The sequence below is a fragment of the Colobus angolensis genome, unplaced genomic scaffold (genome assembly GCF_000951035.1).
Source record: "Colobus angolensis palliatus isolate OR3802 unplaced genomic scaffold, Cang.pa_1.0 Scaffold380, whole genome shotgun sequence".
Lineage (NCBI taxonomy): Eukaryota > Metazoa > Chordata > Mammalia > Primates > Cercopithecidae > Colobus > Colobus angolensis.
This window is the reverse complement of record NW_012117155.1, coordinates 1,925,794-1,939,276: the sequence shown is the minus strand read 5'-3', so window position 1 is coordinate 1,939,276 and position 13,483 is coordinate 1,925,794. Positions and strand designations below refer to the sequence as shown.

The 13,483-nt window shown below is 43.3% G+C and overlaps 1 protein-coding gene across 1 annotated transcript in view; it reads left to right on the top strand.

The window, feature by feature from the left end:
• The window catches only part of PARVA (parvin, alpha), a 167,722-nt gene that overhangs the window by 72,056 nt on the left and 82,183 nt on the right, over positions 1–13,483 (top strand). The gene's annotated exons all lie outside the window — the stretch shown is intronic.

Sequence of the window (13,483 nt, the reverse complement as noted above, 5' to 3'; positions counted from 1 at the left end):
GTCCTCTCACCACTTGCTTGTTGTCTGTGCTCCCATTTTACTGCCTTACTATCTCATTGTCATTTTCAACATGCCTTTGTAGTACTGAACCTGGCTCCATGAATGCTTTTTGAGCTGAATCTTGAGGTCCTCACTTCAGACACCATGTGGTAGCTTCAGGGAGGCAGGTTTGCAGCTTCCTACCCACCCCCACAGCATCCCTTTGCTCATGGTTTCCTCACAGAGAGGGGTGTGTTGATGTTGGCCCCAGGTGGTAAGGATTTGGCAGAAGTGGAATCCAGGTTGTTAATGGGAACACACAGGAGGGCATCAGGCAGTGCTGTTGGTAAGAGGTGGGTCAGTGGAAGCATTGCAAAGTCTTCCAAAGAGCACCAAAAGTGAAATTCAAGGACCCAGAAGAAATGGATAGCCCAAAAAGATGAGGGCCAGAACAGGCAGCTCAGACGATTAATACTCACTAATTCATGGTAATGACTGAACCAATCCTTATGTATAATACTCAGCCCAGTATATCTTTCTTTCCTGTCCTTTTTTTTTCCTTCTTTTTAATAGAGACATAGGGTCTCACTCTGTTGCCCAGGCTGGAAGGCAGTGACAAGATCAAAACTCACTGCAGCCTGGAACTCCTGGGTTCAAGTGATCTGCTCACTTCAGCCTCCTGAGTAGCTGGAACTACAGGCATGCACCACCACACCCAGCTATTTTAAAAATTTTTTTGTTGTTGCTCAGTCTGGTCTCAAACTCCTGGCCTCAAGTGATCCTCCCACCTCAGCCTCCCAGCAAGTTTATCTTAAATACATTATATAATCTCTGCTATTCTTGTTGCCCCCGAAGGAAGAAGCCACTGGTTACTGCTACATAGATGAACCCAGAGGCATGCTGAGACCTCAGCCCTGGCCTAGGGGAAAAGAAGGCAACTAGGACAGGGTAGAACCAAGTTTGGAATTCAGGATTTCAGGTCAGCATGAGCAGCCGGATTGCTGTGCTTGGTGGTCTATCTGGAGTATAGCAATTCTGCAGTCAGTAGGTGGAGTTGAGAGGGCTTGTCCTGTGAAGAAGGGGCTGGCAAAGTAGACAGTGGTCTAGGGGAGGGCTGTAGTTCTAGGAGGAACTACACTTTTAACCCTTGTGTGCACACAGTCAACTGTGATGGGGTCTGGGGAAAACTAACTCTGATTGTATATATACTTGTTCACTGAGGCAGCCTGGATACTGGGTGTATGAGGCAGGGTCCCCACTGGACACCATGGCACACTCCAATTGATTAACATAAGTACAGTTTAATAAAGGGTTTGTTCACATAGGAATGGGCTAAGTATGCTGTATCCTGGGGCTGGGAACCATGGGGAGCTGTTATCACTCCTAAGCCTGAAACGGGAGGGATGTGAATGGTTACTAATTCCAGAGATAGAGAAAGTGGTGTGGGGAGGGCCATCCAACACACAAGGCCTATGACCTTTGATCATGGTGGCCTCACAGCAGGGGAATCAGGACATAAATACCCTGACTGTCTCTCCCCTCTCTCCCAGATTTCTTGGGGTACTTCCCATTGATCTAATGGAAGCTGAGGACAGATAGCAAGTGTGCCTACTGAAACATGGAGCAGGGAACAAGGTGGGAAGGCATGGATCTAGAGATGGATCTAGAGGGGCAAATACCAGGCTCTTTGCAATATAACTAATTCTGGATCCTTCCTTTTTCTAGAGATGGATCTAGAGGGGCAAATACCAGGCTCTTTGCAATATAACTAATTCTGGATCCTTCCTTCTGGTAGGACTGGCTGTATTGCCATTCATCATGCCCTCGTAAGATTGGGCTCAGGACTTGGGTGACACTGAACCTTAGGCTAAAAAGCTCTGTTGCTTAGAGTTGACAGGGGCTGAAAAAAGTGGGACGTTTAAAATAACAGCTTGCTCCATACATATGTGGGCCGTATGTCCTTAATTTTCCAGGAAAGTCTCAATTTCAAATATTCTGTCCCATTTTACCCATAAGAACACTGGCATTTGTCAGATCACATGTTCCAATTTTTGATTCAGAAAATATGGTCAGTTTATCCCTATACCACAACAAATGCCAGATGGTTTAAAGAGCTAATTTTTTTAATAGTATTCTTATCCCAATTGTTGAGGAAAGACAATTTTCTGACTATTGAAGCAACTGAAGAAATTATCAGTGACAAGTTTGACGGGTTCAATTACTTTAAACACACACGCACACACACACACCTTTTTTGTACAAAGAAAATCAACAAAACAAAAAGGTAAAAAGAGAAGCAACAGATTGGGGAATAGTTGCAATAAACATGACATCTAAAAACTTAATATCCAAACACTTTGGGAGAGTTTTAGAAAAATCTGAGAGGTCCCAATCAAGACTTCATTGGACAGGTGGTCAAAGGATATGAGTAGACAATTCACACAATAGTACACAAATCCTAGGGAGGTAAGTTAATAAGTTCAAGTGAAAACAACTGTGAGTTACCACTGCCACCTACTACATTATCAAAGATTTAAAAACCTACAAAATCTAACATGGGCAGAGATACACCCGTACACTCAAGAAGGTATAATTTTTTTTCCCTCCTAGAGAACAGCATGATGATATGCAAAAAAAAAAAAATCACCAAATCAATCCTCCACTCTGACCCAACAATTCTACTTTTAGAAATATATCCTAAGGTAATAAAAAATTATATAGTTTTATCTACACTGCAACAACCCAATGGCCAAATTGTGTGATGACTTAAATATATTAAAATAGGCTAGGATAAATCAATATTATGTTATCATTAAAATATCAAATAGGTTCACTTTGTAAGTATGTGGAGAGATACACTTTCAATATTAAGTGACAAAAATACAGTAATATAGCAGTAATGGTTGTGATCATGTGAAAGCTAGCCTTGTCCAATTATAAGGATCAGATGAGTCTAAATTTTGCAGTTCATTGCTTTCATGTGGTAAAAGTGTATTCTGTGGTTTCTGGCCTATTGTTTCATGATTGTTGGTTTCATACATTCTCAGTGTAGCCAAGTTTTCCATAAAAATAGAGAAAATTAAGAACATGGCTATGACTCCTATAAGTCTATAGATTAAGTCTCAGGGTAAATGTTGGTTGTGTCTTTAGAAAAAATCCCATACAGGATGAGTAACTTCTTCCAGACCTGTGTTATATGCTTGGCTCTCTGTCTCCTCTCTCTGTCCTAAATGTGACTGATGAGAATGCCCAGGCACCTGGCTGTATGTAACAGGTGATCAGGTTCCATCTATGTGTTACTCAAACCCTGTAATGTAGCGGTTTATACTTGACCATAAAATTGCTCAGGTCAATCCATGTAAAGATCAATCTAATGACACAACCCTGCCATGCCTCACTGTAAAGAAAAGCCAATATAATCTCTAGTGTACTTTTTTTGGTCGTATTTTTAAAGCCTTAAAAGTGCTAATCTTAAAAGTGGGGGTGGGGTCAGGAGAGGAGATAATTCATTATGCAAATGTGAAGTTTTCAAATACCTTGCCCCATGTCCCTTTCATAAACAGCAGCCCATCAGGGCTGGTGTGTAGCTCACCCTGGGCAATCCCTGGCATACCTCATGTCTTCAGCAGAGAGAGAGGGACCAGAGTGCCTTGCCGAGCCCCGAGCCCTGAAGATATGGTCCCAGTCAGTATGGGTACATTGACTTCCTTCTGGGAAATTAAAGTCTCACTCATGCCTTGCGCACTGGGACAGCAGCTCCCATAAAGTTATAATAATTATTTGTACTCAGCTCCCTTGAGAGAGTTTGGAGGACTCCACATTTCATCTTCTCTGTGACCTGAATTTTAATAGTAGAAAAAACTGGGAGAGGATACTGAGAGCAGTTTTTCTGAGTACTCTGAGTATAGTCACTAACCCTGAAGGTAGATGCCCAATATATTATCACAATTTATAAAAGGAAGAAAGAAAAAGATAAAAACCTCATAGCATTCTAGGCACCCATCAAAAAGACCACTCCCAGTGTCGGGGAATGAACATGAGGTTTGAAGTCGGTGGGACTCCTGTTGAGGGCCCTGACTGATGCCTTGCTGGCTCTTTGAACTTAATCTTCCCATACAGAAAATGTTAATGATGATATATCTACCTCTTGGGTTTGTTATGAGTTAAAATAATTGTGTAAAGCAAGAAATCAATGTCTGGTACAAAATAAACCTTCATGATTAGTTCTCCTCTCTTTCCCTCACCTGTCAGGGTGTCTTGCATATAGGAGGTGCTCAGTTTATAATGTGTATAAATTACAATTGAATCACGTGCAGGGCTGCAGTCTGATTAACCTACCTTACAGTAGAGATAACCAAAACTCAGAGATTGGGATTTGCTCTTGGTCATGTTGCAGCATGGCCAGTTACCTGCGATGGAGTGAGGAAGGCAGGGGGTCATAGAGACCTGACCTTTCCGCCAGGCTAGGATTGCACTGGGATTGCTGGCCGGCACGCTAATGGTGAAGATGCAGCCTAGCCAGCATGGGTGCAGCAGTGGCTGATCCTTCTGAGATTCAACAGCAACACAGAAGGATCCAAGACAAAGTAGTAGGATGTCTGCATGAGCAGATGAGTGCAGCAGCAGTTAGATGGGATGATGCTCAGCTGTCCAGAAAGGCAGGCTTAGGACACCCTGGAGTTATAGCTCCAGACATTGGGTAAGGGTGCTTGGCAGTTCTCTAGGATGGGGTGCCCAGCAGATTCTTGGACAGGGATTCATCAACAGAGACCAAGGCAGAACTTCAGTGATAAGAACCTGGGTAATGGATTAGAACTGTCGTTTATTGGAATGAAGCAGTGCCCTGGCATCAGACAGTGATGCTGTTGAGCCCAAGTCAGCCTCAGGTAAAGATGGATCTTAGAAAATGAGGCAGAAGTGAGTTACAGCTGAGGGTCAGCTGGTCCATGTCATGGGGAGGGGATGGAATAGGATACAACAACTGGAAGCCTGGGATCATTGTCTATCTTGAAAGCACTACCACTTGGTAAAATTTAGACTCATTTCCAGAGATCTCAGCAGACATTGTTCCAAAGTTCTTCAAGTTCTTCAGGGATGACCTAGGTTCTCTCTCCCCTCTCCCTTCTCTCTTTTATCTCTTCCCAGCTTGTTTAAATCACTGTGAGTTGACATTTAGCTAAGAAGCTTTATCAGAATTTTAGTGAGAGGAAGGAACTGTTTGTAATGGAAAATAATATTCACTATACAATAGTTGCTTTAATTTGGGTTTAGGCATGATGTTTAATTTGTTTTGAAATTTCAATCTCAATAAAAAGATTTTTATGTTTACCAAAAGGGGCATTTATTTATTTATTTATTTATTTATTTTATTTATTTATTTTTTTGGAGACAGAGTCTCCCTTTCGCCCAGGCTGGAGGGCAGTGGTGCAATCTCAGCTCACTGCAACCTCTGCCTCTCCAGCTCAAGCGATTATCCCGCCTCACCCTCCCTCTGGGGTAGCTGGGATTACAGGTGTGCACCACCATGCCTGGCTAATTTTTGTATTTTTGTAGAGATGGGGTTTTGCCATGTTGGCCAGGCTGGTTTCAAACTCCTGACCTCAAGTGATCCGCCTGCCTCACCCTCCCTAAGTGCTGGGGTTACATGTGTATGAGCCACAGCACCTGGCGGGACATACATTTAAAATGGTCACGAAGAACCATTTAAGGCCCTGTCTTCTAAGGAAGCCTCCCTGTTTCTGTCAATGAGCTCCCTTCATGGACTTACTGCTGCTCTTTTACCACAGGTTCTAGCTCCGCATTCTTCTTTCTTCCTCTCTGTATGTGGTACTTCCCAGCTAGATCAGTAGTTCTCCGTGGAGATGACTTTGCTCCCACCAGCCTCTCCTCTGGGGAACACTAAGCAATGTCTGGAGATATTTTTGGTTGTCACAACTGTGGGAGTGGGGGAATGCTACTGGCATTTAGTGGGTAGGGGCCAGGGATGCTATTAGACATTCTACAGTGTACAGAACAGCCCCCCACAACAAGGGGATTATCCTGTCCAAAGATCAATAATGCCTCTGTTGAGAAACTCTGAGCTAGATTGCAAGCATATTATGAGCTGATGTATTGTCTTAGGATTCTACTCCCCAGATTCTTGCAAAATAATAATCGCCACTAGCAACTAACATTGATCAGATTCTTACCATATGCCAGGTATTGTTCCAAACCCTTCCTGCATATTTACTCATTTAATCTTTTTCATGAAGAATTCTTGTTATCCCATTTTACTAAAACTGATCATTATGGAAAGATCATAACATGAGAAAACTGAGACATGAGAGAGTTGAGTAACTTGCCCAGGGTCACACATCTGGTAACTGCCGAAGCTACTCATTAGTAATACGAATAATAGTAGTAGTACCAGTAGAATTTTTATTAAGTCAAGAGCTTTGTACATATTGACTCATTTCATCTTTGTCACGACCCCATGGAATAGATATTCTCTAAATGTATTTCAGATATGCAGAAACTAGGCCTCAGTAGAAATTTGCTTGTATTTATGAATTTGTATATTTCTTAGATTAATGTCTGTTTTCCCCACTGCACTGTAATCCAAAGAATGCAAGGACCTTGCTGATCTGGTGGATCTTGTGGTAACCCCACTAATCACCTCTGGGTCTGCCAATACTACATATGCTAAGTGATTAAGGGAAAAGAGAATGAAGCCTCAGGGTGTTGGATGCCCATGTGTATTAGTCAGGGTTCTCTAGAGGGACGGAACTAATAGGATATAAGCATACATGAAAGGGAGTTTATTAAGCAGAATTGGCTCACATGATCACAAGGCCGATCCGCAAGTTGAGGAGCTGTCTGCAAGACGGCCACGATAGGCCGTCTGCAAGTTGAGGAGCAAGGAAGCCAGTGTTGGGTCAGTCTGAGACCCACAGCATTCAGTCTGTGGCCAAAGGCCTGAGAGCCCCTGGCAAACCACTAGTGGAAGTCCAAGAGTCCAAAAGCTGAAGAACTTGGAGTCTGATGTTTGAGGGCAGGAAGCATCCAGCATGGGAGAAAGATGAAGGCCGGAAGAAGACTCAGCAAGTCTGCTCTTCCATCTTCTCCTGCCTGCTTTATCCTAGCTGTGCTGGCAGCTGATTTAGATGGTGCCCACCCAGACTGAAGGTGGGTCTGCCTCTCCTAGTCCACTGTCTCAAAATGTTAATCTCCTCTGGCAACACCCTCAGAGACACACCGAGAAACAATACTTTGCCAGCGATCTAGGCATCCTTCAGTCCAATCAAGTTGACACTCAATATTAACCATCACACCCTGGATGGACCAGTTGAGGCCTAGCTGTGGCCTGGTCAATGTGCTGCGTTTTTCTTGCCCAGTTGCTTTCCTGTGGCTCCTTCTTTCCACTGGACCTGAAAACTGCCCATGAGAGGATCTGGTCCTTATCACTATACAGGGTCCCCAAACTGGTGGAAGTTTATTGAGAGTTCTCTGGTTTCTTCTGGGGCTTGTCAAAACAAGGAAAGCATCTCATCTCTAGCAGCTAAAAGCTCATGACTATGTTAAACCCTAGATTTTCAGGCACCTTCAAAAGCCTTATGACTTGTTCTTGGAGGAGGGAAGGGTTTTCCTGCTGCTGGATGCTCACGTCCCTACCTAATGAAATTTGATGACACATGAGGCTAGGTAGAGATGCTTTTTTTTTCTGTCTGATATCTGGATATTTTCAGAACCTAGATAATTTTATCATATTTATATCAAACATGCAGGTAACTCTAGACTTTTATATCTGTATTATTTCTGGGGAGGCGTAATATGATTATGAATGACAGTAATTGACATTACATGCTTTAATTAAATTTCCTTTGCCATGAATCAAAACCTTTTAGTTCAGTCCTACAGTGCTATTTCTAGATTCCTCTTTTACATACTCTAATGCATTAGTCAGTAGGTAGACATAAATTTTTTTTTTACAAAGTCTGCCTCCTATAGATTAAATGAGATAATGTGTGCAAGAGGCTCAACTTAACAGTTACATAATAGTTATTAATCCAAGAATGTGAGCTAAATTTGCATACTCTGTGCCTTTTAGCCTTTGGCTCCTTGAAGAATATTGTACTTCTTAGACGATCACCATAAAGCTGACAGTTATGGAAAGAGCCCCTTTTTCAAATGATCATGGGGAGCACAGTAATTACGTCCCAGGATTCCTCCTTCTGGGGCTTTTAGGGGATCTGTGGAGACTTTGAGTTTTGTCCTTTTCCAAAAGGGTGAAGTACCACAGATAGTCTCCTGCCACCACCACCCTCCTGCCCCAGTCCAACAAAACAAAACAAACCCTTCATCTATCATGAGAAGCTATCAATCTCCTAGAGAGGACTGAACAAGGAAGGTCTATATGTCAGTTCACCCAGACCTAACCCTGCCCTTCACTTGGGTGCACAAAGTACCTTGCCTTGGAATATGCACCTGTAGCTCTAGGGCTCTTGAGCATCCTTGAGCACCTCTGCAGCCCTCTGAGAACACTTTACACCTTGGTCTTGAGGGTCAGACACAGCAGGAAGGAAGAGTCCCCTGCTAGATTCTAGCCACAGTGCCTCCTTCAAAGTGACTTTCCCTAGGTTTGAATCTCAGCAAGACCACTTTTGTCCCCTTGCTCAGTCTCTCCCCACCCCTGAGGCAGGTGACTTTGGCACAGGGTCCTGGGGGACAGACCACAGTGGTTGGCATATTTGCTGAGTCCCCCAAGATCCAGCATCCTGGGAACCAGTCCTGAGTCCCTGCAGGGCTACTCCAACAGGGTGCAGATGAACTGGTCCCAGCACCTGAGCAATGCAGTTAGCCCAGGGCCAGTGCTGCTCATCTCCCTGCCTTATCTGCAAGCAGAAACAGCTGTACGGTTCCAGGGCCTGCCTCCCAGGCAGGGCTTAGCATTAAGCCAACCAACCAGCAAACCCAAAGGACCAGAATGACAGTTATTCAAAAATGAGAAAGTTTTCTTCTTTTCCTTAATGCATGCCTAAGATTACACACTTGTGCTTAAAAAGTGTATGTAAATACCCTCCTCTTCTGTGGGAAGAGCCTGTCCTATCAGGTGAGACAACCTAAACTAATAATTAGATCTTTGTGATCTGGTTTAGGTTATCTCATCTGATAGGACAGGCTCTCCCCACAACAATTGAGAAAAAGCTTTAAGAGCACAGCATAGCCACTCTGTGTCCAATGTGGCCTTGGGGTCATCCAGCTATACCCACAACTTGCCTCTGCCTTTGTAGATCCCCATAACCTTGAGTCTGTGAGTCAGCTAAGAAATTTCAGATCCCCCAGGTGAGACTCATTTCTCAGTAGCCCCCAGCATTTGAGTACCCAGCCCAGCCTTCACCCCTACCCTGCTCTACAGGTAACTTGAAGTATATACCCCGAATGAGCAGAAACAAGCAGGCACTTCAGATTTCAGGTTGCCAAGAGGCCAGAGGCAGAATCCTGCTTGCTTTGCAGCAGGTCTGTGAGTCTCCAGTGGCATCGTATTAAATTATATAGGCAGCCACTTGTTTGCAACTGACGCACTGAGCTGAGAGTTGTGCTGAGCAGGAGGCATTCTCTTCGGAAAGCATTTGAGAAGATCCTATAGCTTCACAGACCTCCAGTTGGTCTGAAAGCAGAAGGCTGTGGGAAACCACAGGGAGGGGGTCAGCTCTGAGCAGAAGATGCCATGATCGCCATGAAATCCTAGACCATGGGCTGTGGGGCACTTTGCCCTCAAGGTAGGTCAGAGCCTGGACAAAGTTGAACGTGCTGCGGTGGGAGTCATTGTTGGGGGCACCCTGGCTGGCTCCCAGCTCGTTTCTGGGGTTTGAGTTTCTGAAATGGTGAGTGCTCCTCCTCTTGTATTTGAAGGGTTTTTATTTTATCCTGGCGTGCCTTATTGTGGCACTGTTGTTAGAGGTAGCTATAGGGGGTAGGTGGGGGTGTCTGATATTTAGAGATAGGAGGGAAGGGGGTGAAGATGAACAAAGAAATGAAGGAGTAAAGGACTTATGGAAGAATAGCTCTACCTAAGATTACTGCTTGCTGTTCTGTGCTCTTACATAATGGTACATATAATCACGAGTTCTGAAACTTTACAAAGAAGCTTTGGGCCTTTGTGAGCTATGAGCCTGCTACTTGCTTTTCCCTAAGACCTGACAGCCAACTCCACTCCATAGCTGGAGTAGAGAGGGTGTTGTCATTCTGATTAGTGACGGATATAGGAAAAGTACAAGTGTCTTACTGTAAGAGCTCCTAATCAGTAAAGGCTAATAGGCCTTTCCAATTCTCCCATATAGTTTGGTCTAAATAGATTAAAACAGAAACTGAGGTGGGTTTTATTGATGTGCACATAAGTTCCTGGCAAGATTTTCCATTCAGCTTCCACTCATAGGTTAAATATGGTTTTAAAAATTCATATGTTTGGGTTGATGGCTGAGCTGAAACGCCTCCCTGTAGATTTTGACAGGTTAAACAAAGGTTACATTGGTTTGGGCTCATTGATCGGATTCTGAAAACACACATAATTAATAAAGGAATAAAAAGGGTGGTGGCTCTAAGCAACCTTCAGCCACAGTGGAGCCCAAGGGATGGCCATGGTGAGCGAGCCCTCTTGGTTCCCCTGAAGACGTACTGGGGAGACACAGCATCTCCCTGGGGTCCGTTGTGCTGTCATCACAGATTAGCAGCCCCTTCCTAATGGATGAATGTATAAACCACAAATCCACTCCTTTGCCCCCTCCAGGAAGGCATTTGTATTGAAGGTCACAGCCAGAGAAGACAGTAACTTGGGGGGAAAGCAGGAGACTCTGAGTGATCCAGAGGTCACAAGCAACCCCTGGAGGCTCCTCAGCAGAGCCGGTGTTTGCCCTTAGATCCAGGAAGTGTGCGGAGCCGATATGAAGGGAAGAAGGTGGTAAGAGGACCCTGGGCTGCTACTCATAGAAAAGAGCCCTTTCACTGTTTCACCTACATTTCAGTGGAGACCAGTGGAGATGGATATTTTCTCCAATATTGACGAAATATTATAATTTTTTTCTTTACACAAATTGCCACTTGATGTAATTTGTTGACTTTCCTTAGGGGCTTTGATAGACTTTCATTATGGATTTTGGCAGTAAAGCCATTATATATTAAATATGGTAATCTGTGCTTGCTATGTTAGTTGAATGTTTTTTTCAGATGGACATTATTCTGAGTCTGAAAAGCTTCTTGCCTTGATCTGCCTCCTTATGTCACAAAACAAGCCTATGTGTCGCTTCTGCTTTACCCCCACAATCCAGTTCTAAAGTGTCATTAAAAAAGAACTTCTGACTATGGAAAACTTCTAACAAATACAAAGGTAGAATAGTGTAATACACTCCCAATGCACCCAGCAGCCAACAACGATCAATCCATGGCCAATCTTGGTTTCATTCACACTTCCCATCTGATCCTCTTCCCCCGCTGGAAGATTATTTTGAAGTGTTTACCAGATATATCATTTTAGCATATATATTTAGCATATATATTTATAGCTCTTAAAAATAAGGATCCTTGGCCGGGCGCGGTGACTCAAGCCTGTAATCCCGGCACTTTGGGAGGCCGAGACGGGCGGATCACGAGGTCAGGAGATCGAGACCATCCTGGCTAACACGGTGAAACCCCGTCTCTACTAAAAATACAAAAAACTAGCCGGGCGAGGTGGCGGGCGCCTGTAGTCCCAGCTACTCTGGAGGCTGAGGCGGGAGAATGGCGTAAACCCGGGAGGCAGAGCTTGCAGTGAGCTGAGATCCGGCCACTGCACTCCAGCCTGGGCAACAGAGCGAGACTCCATCTCAAAAAAAAAAAAAAAAAAAAGGATCCTTTTTTAAAAACACTATATTACATGTAAAAAAATTAATAATTCCTTAACATGTTCAGCTATTCAGTCTGAAAATTTTGATTGTTTCATCAGGCATGAGTCACATGCCCAACTTATTATTCATTATTTTTCTGGTTAGAATCAAGATTGAAATAAGGCCCATGTATTGCAGCTGGTGGACATCCTGTCATAAAATATATTTATTAAAGAAACCTGTAGAGTTTTCCACATCTAGACTTTGCTACTTGTACCTTGACGGTGTCATTTAACATGTTCCTCTGACCCCTGCGTTTCCCAAAAACTGATGGGTAGATATAGGCCTGATGGTGGTGTGTCACTTCAGGGAGGGCGGGGAAGCATTATTTCTGGTTGTCTCTCTTTTTGTGATATTAGGAGCTATTGATGATCATTGACTAGATAATTAATCCATTAGGGATTTCCAAGTGGTAATACTATCATTCATGCATTCCATCATCATTTATTAGTTGAAATACTTTATAAACATTTCCTTATTAAGTATTTGGCCAGCCAGAGATACATTTCAATTTAGAAAGATAGGATAAATGTTAGATTATTTCCCTTTACTTACCAGTCTTCAAAATGAGTGGGTTTCCTAGCATCCTCTGGAGGTGGCTAGCAGTGGGTTATATATTGTTTTTCTAGTGTCATTATTAACTCATGGATTTAAATATTTTTTATGTGTTTTGGTCCATTGCTGATATCCTTATTGATGCTCAAATTTTTCTGTCTTTGGCCAGTGGAAGCCTCTTTGATACAACTCTATCTAGTAGAAATCTATTGCTTACTGGTTTCTGGTTCCAGGCTCTTCTCATATATTTTTTGTTCTGTATATTTTTAGATCTAAAATCAGCCATTTCTCCAAGGAGCTCTGATTGCTTTTAGTGGGTAATAGCATTCATATTTATTTAGAGACCACAGTCCAAGTGCTGTGAGAATTGAGCACTATTTTTTTTTTCTGCTTCTTGCCACCTCTGAAACTTAATCTCAACACAGTTTCCACTATCAGTACCACCACCCATTACAGCCCCCAGGCCATCACCATACTATCTTCATCTTTCCTCAAGTGACCAGCTTCCAGACTCCATAAAATATTCCTTCTCCAATCTGCCTGGGTACTTTCACCATGCCACTTGTTCCAAAATGTCCTTTAATGTCATGAAGCATTGTGTGGGCCTTTTCTAGTCCCTTTTTCACCCTGCTGTCTCTTTGCATCTGATTGAAACCCAAGACAAGAAGATAGATGATAATTTCTTAAATTCTCCTCCAGCTTTGTTTTTGAGCTCTGCTGGCTTGCCAAGTCATTCTTATTCCACTAGGTCATCACTGGGCAGTCCTTCCTTCCCTCCCAGTTTGTATGCGTTGTTGGCATGTACTGAGAAAAGGTAGGGAAAGGGTAAACCAAGAGTTAGAGGATGCTTACAGAGGCATGCACTACTGTGCTGGGCATTTCATATGTGCGTTGTCATCTAAGCTTCATTATTAACCTGTGAGCTAAGTATCGTGATTCCCATTTTAGAGGGGGAACAAGTTAGGTAATAGGCAGAGCTGGGATTAATCCACAATCTACCTTTCTCCAGAGCCCAGGCTAATTCAGACTGTATCATCAGGGTAGCATACATC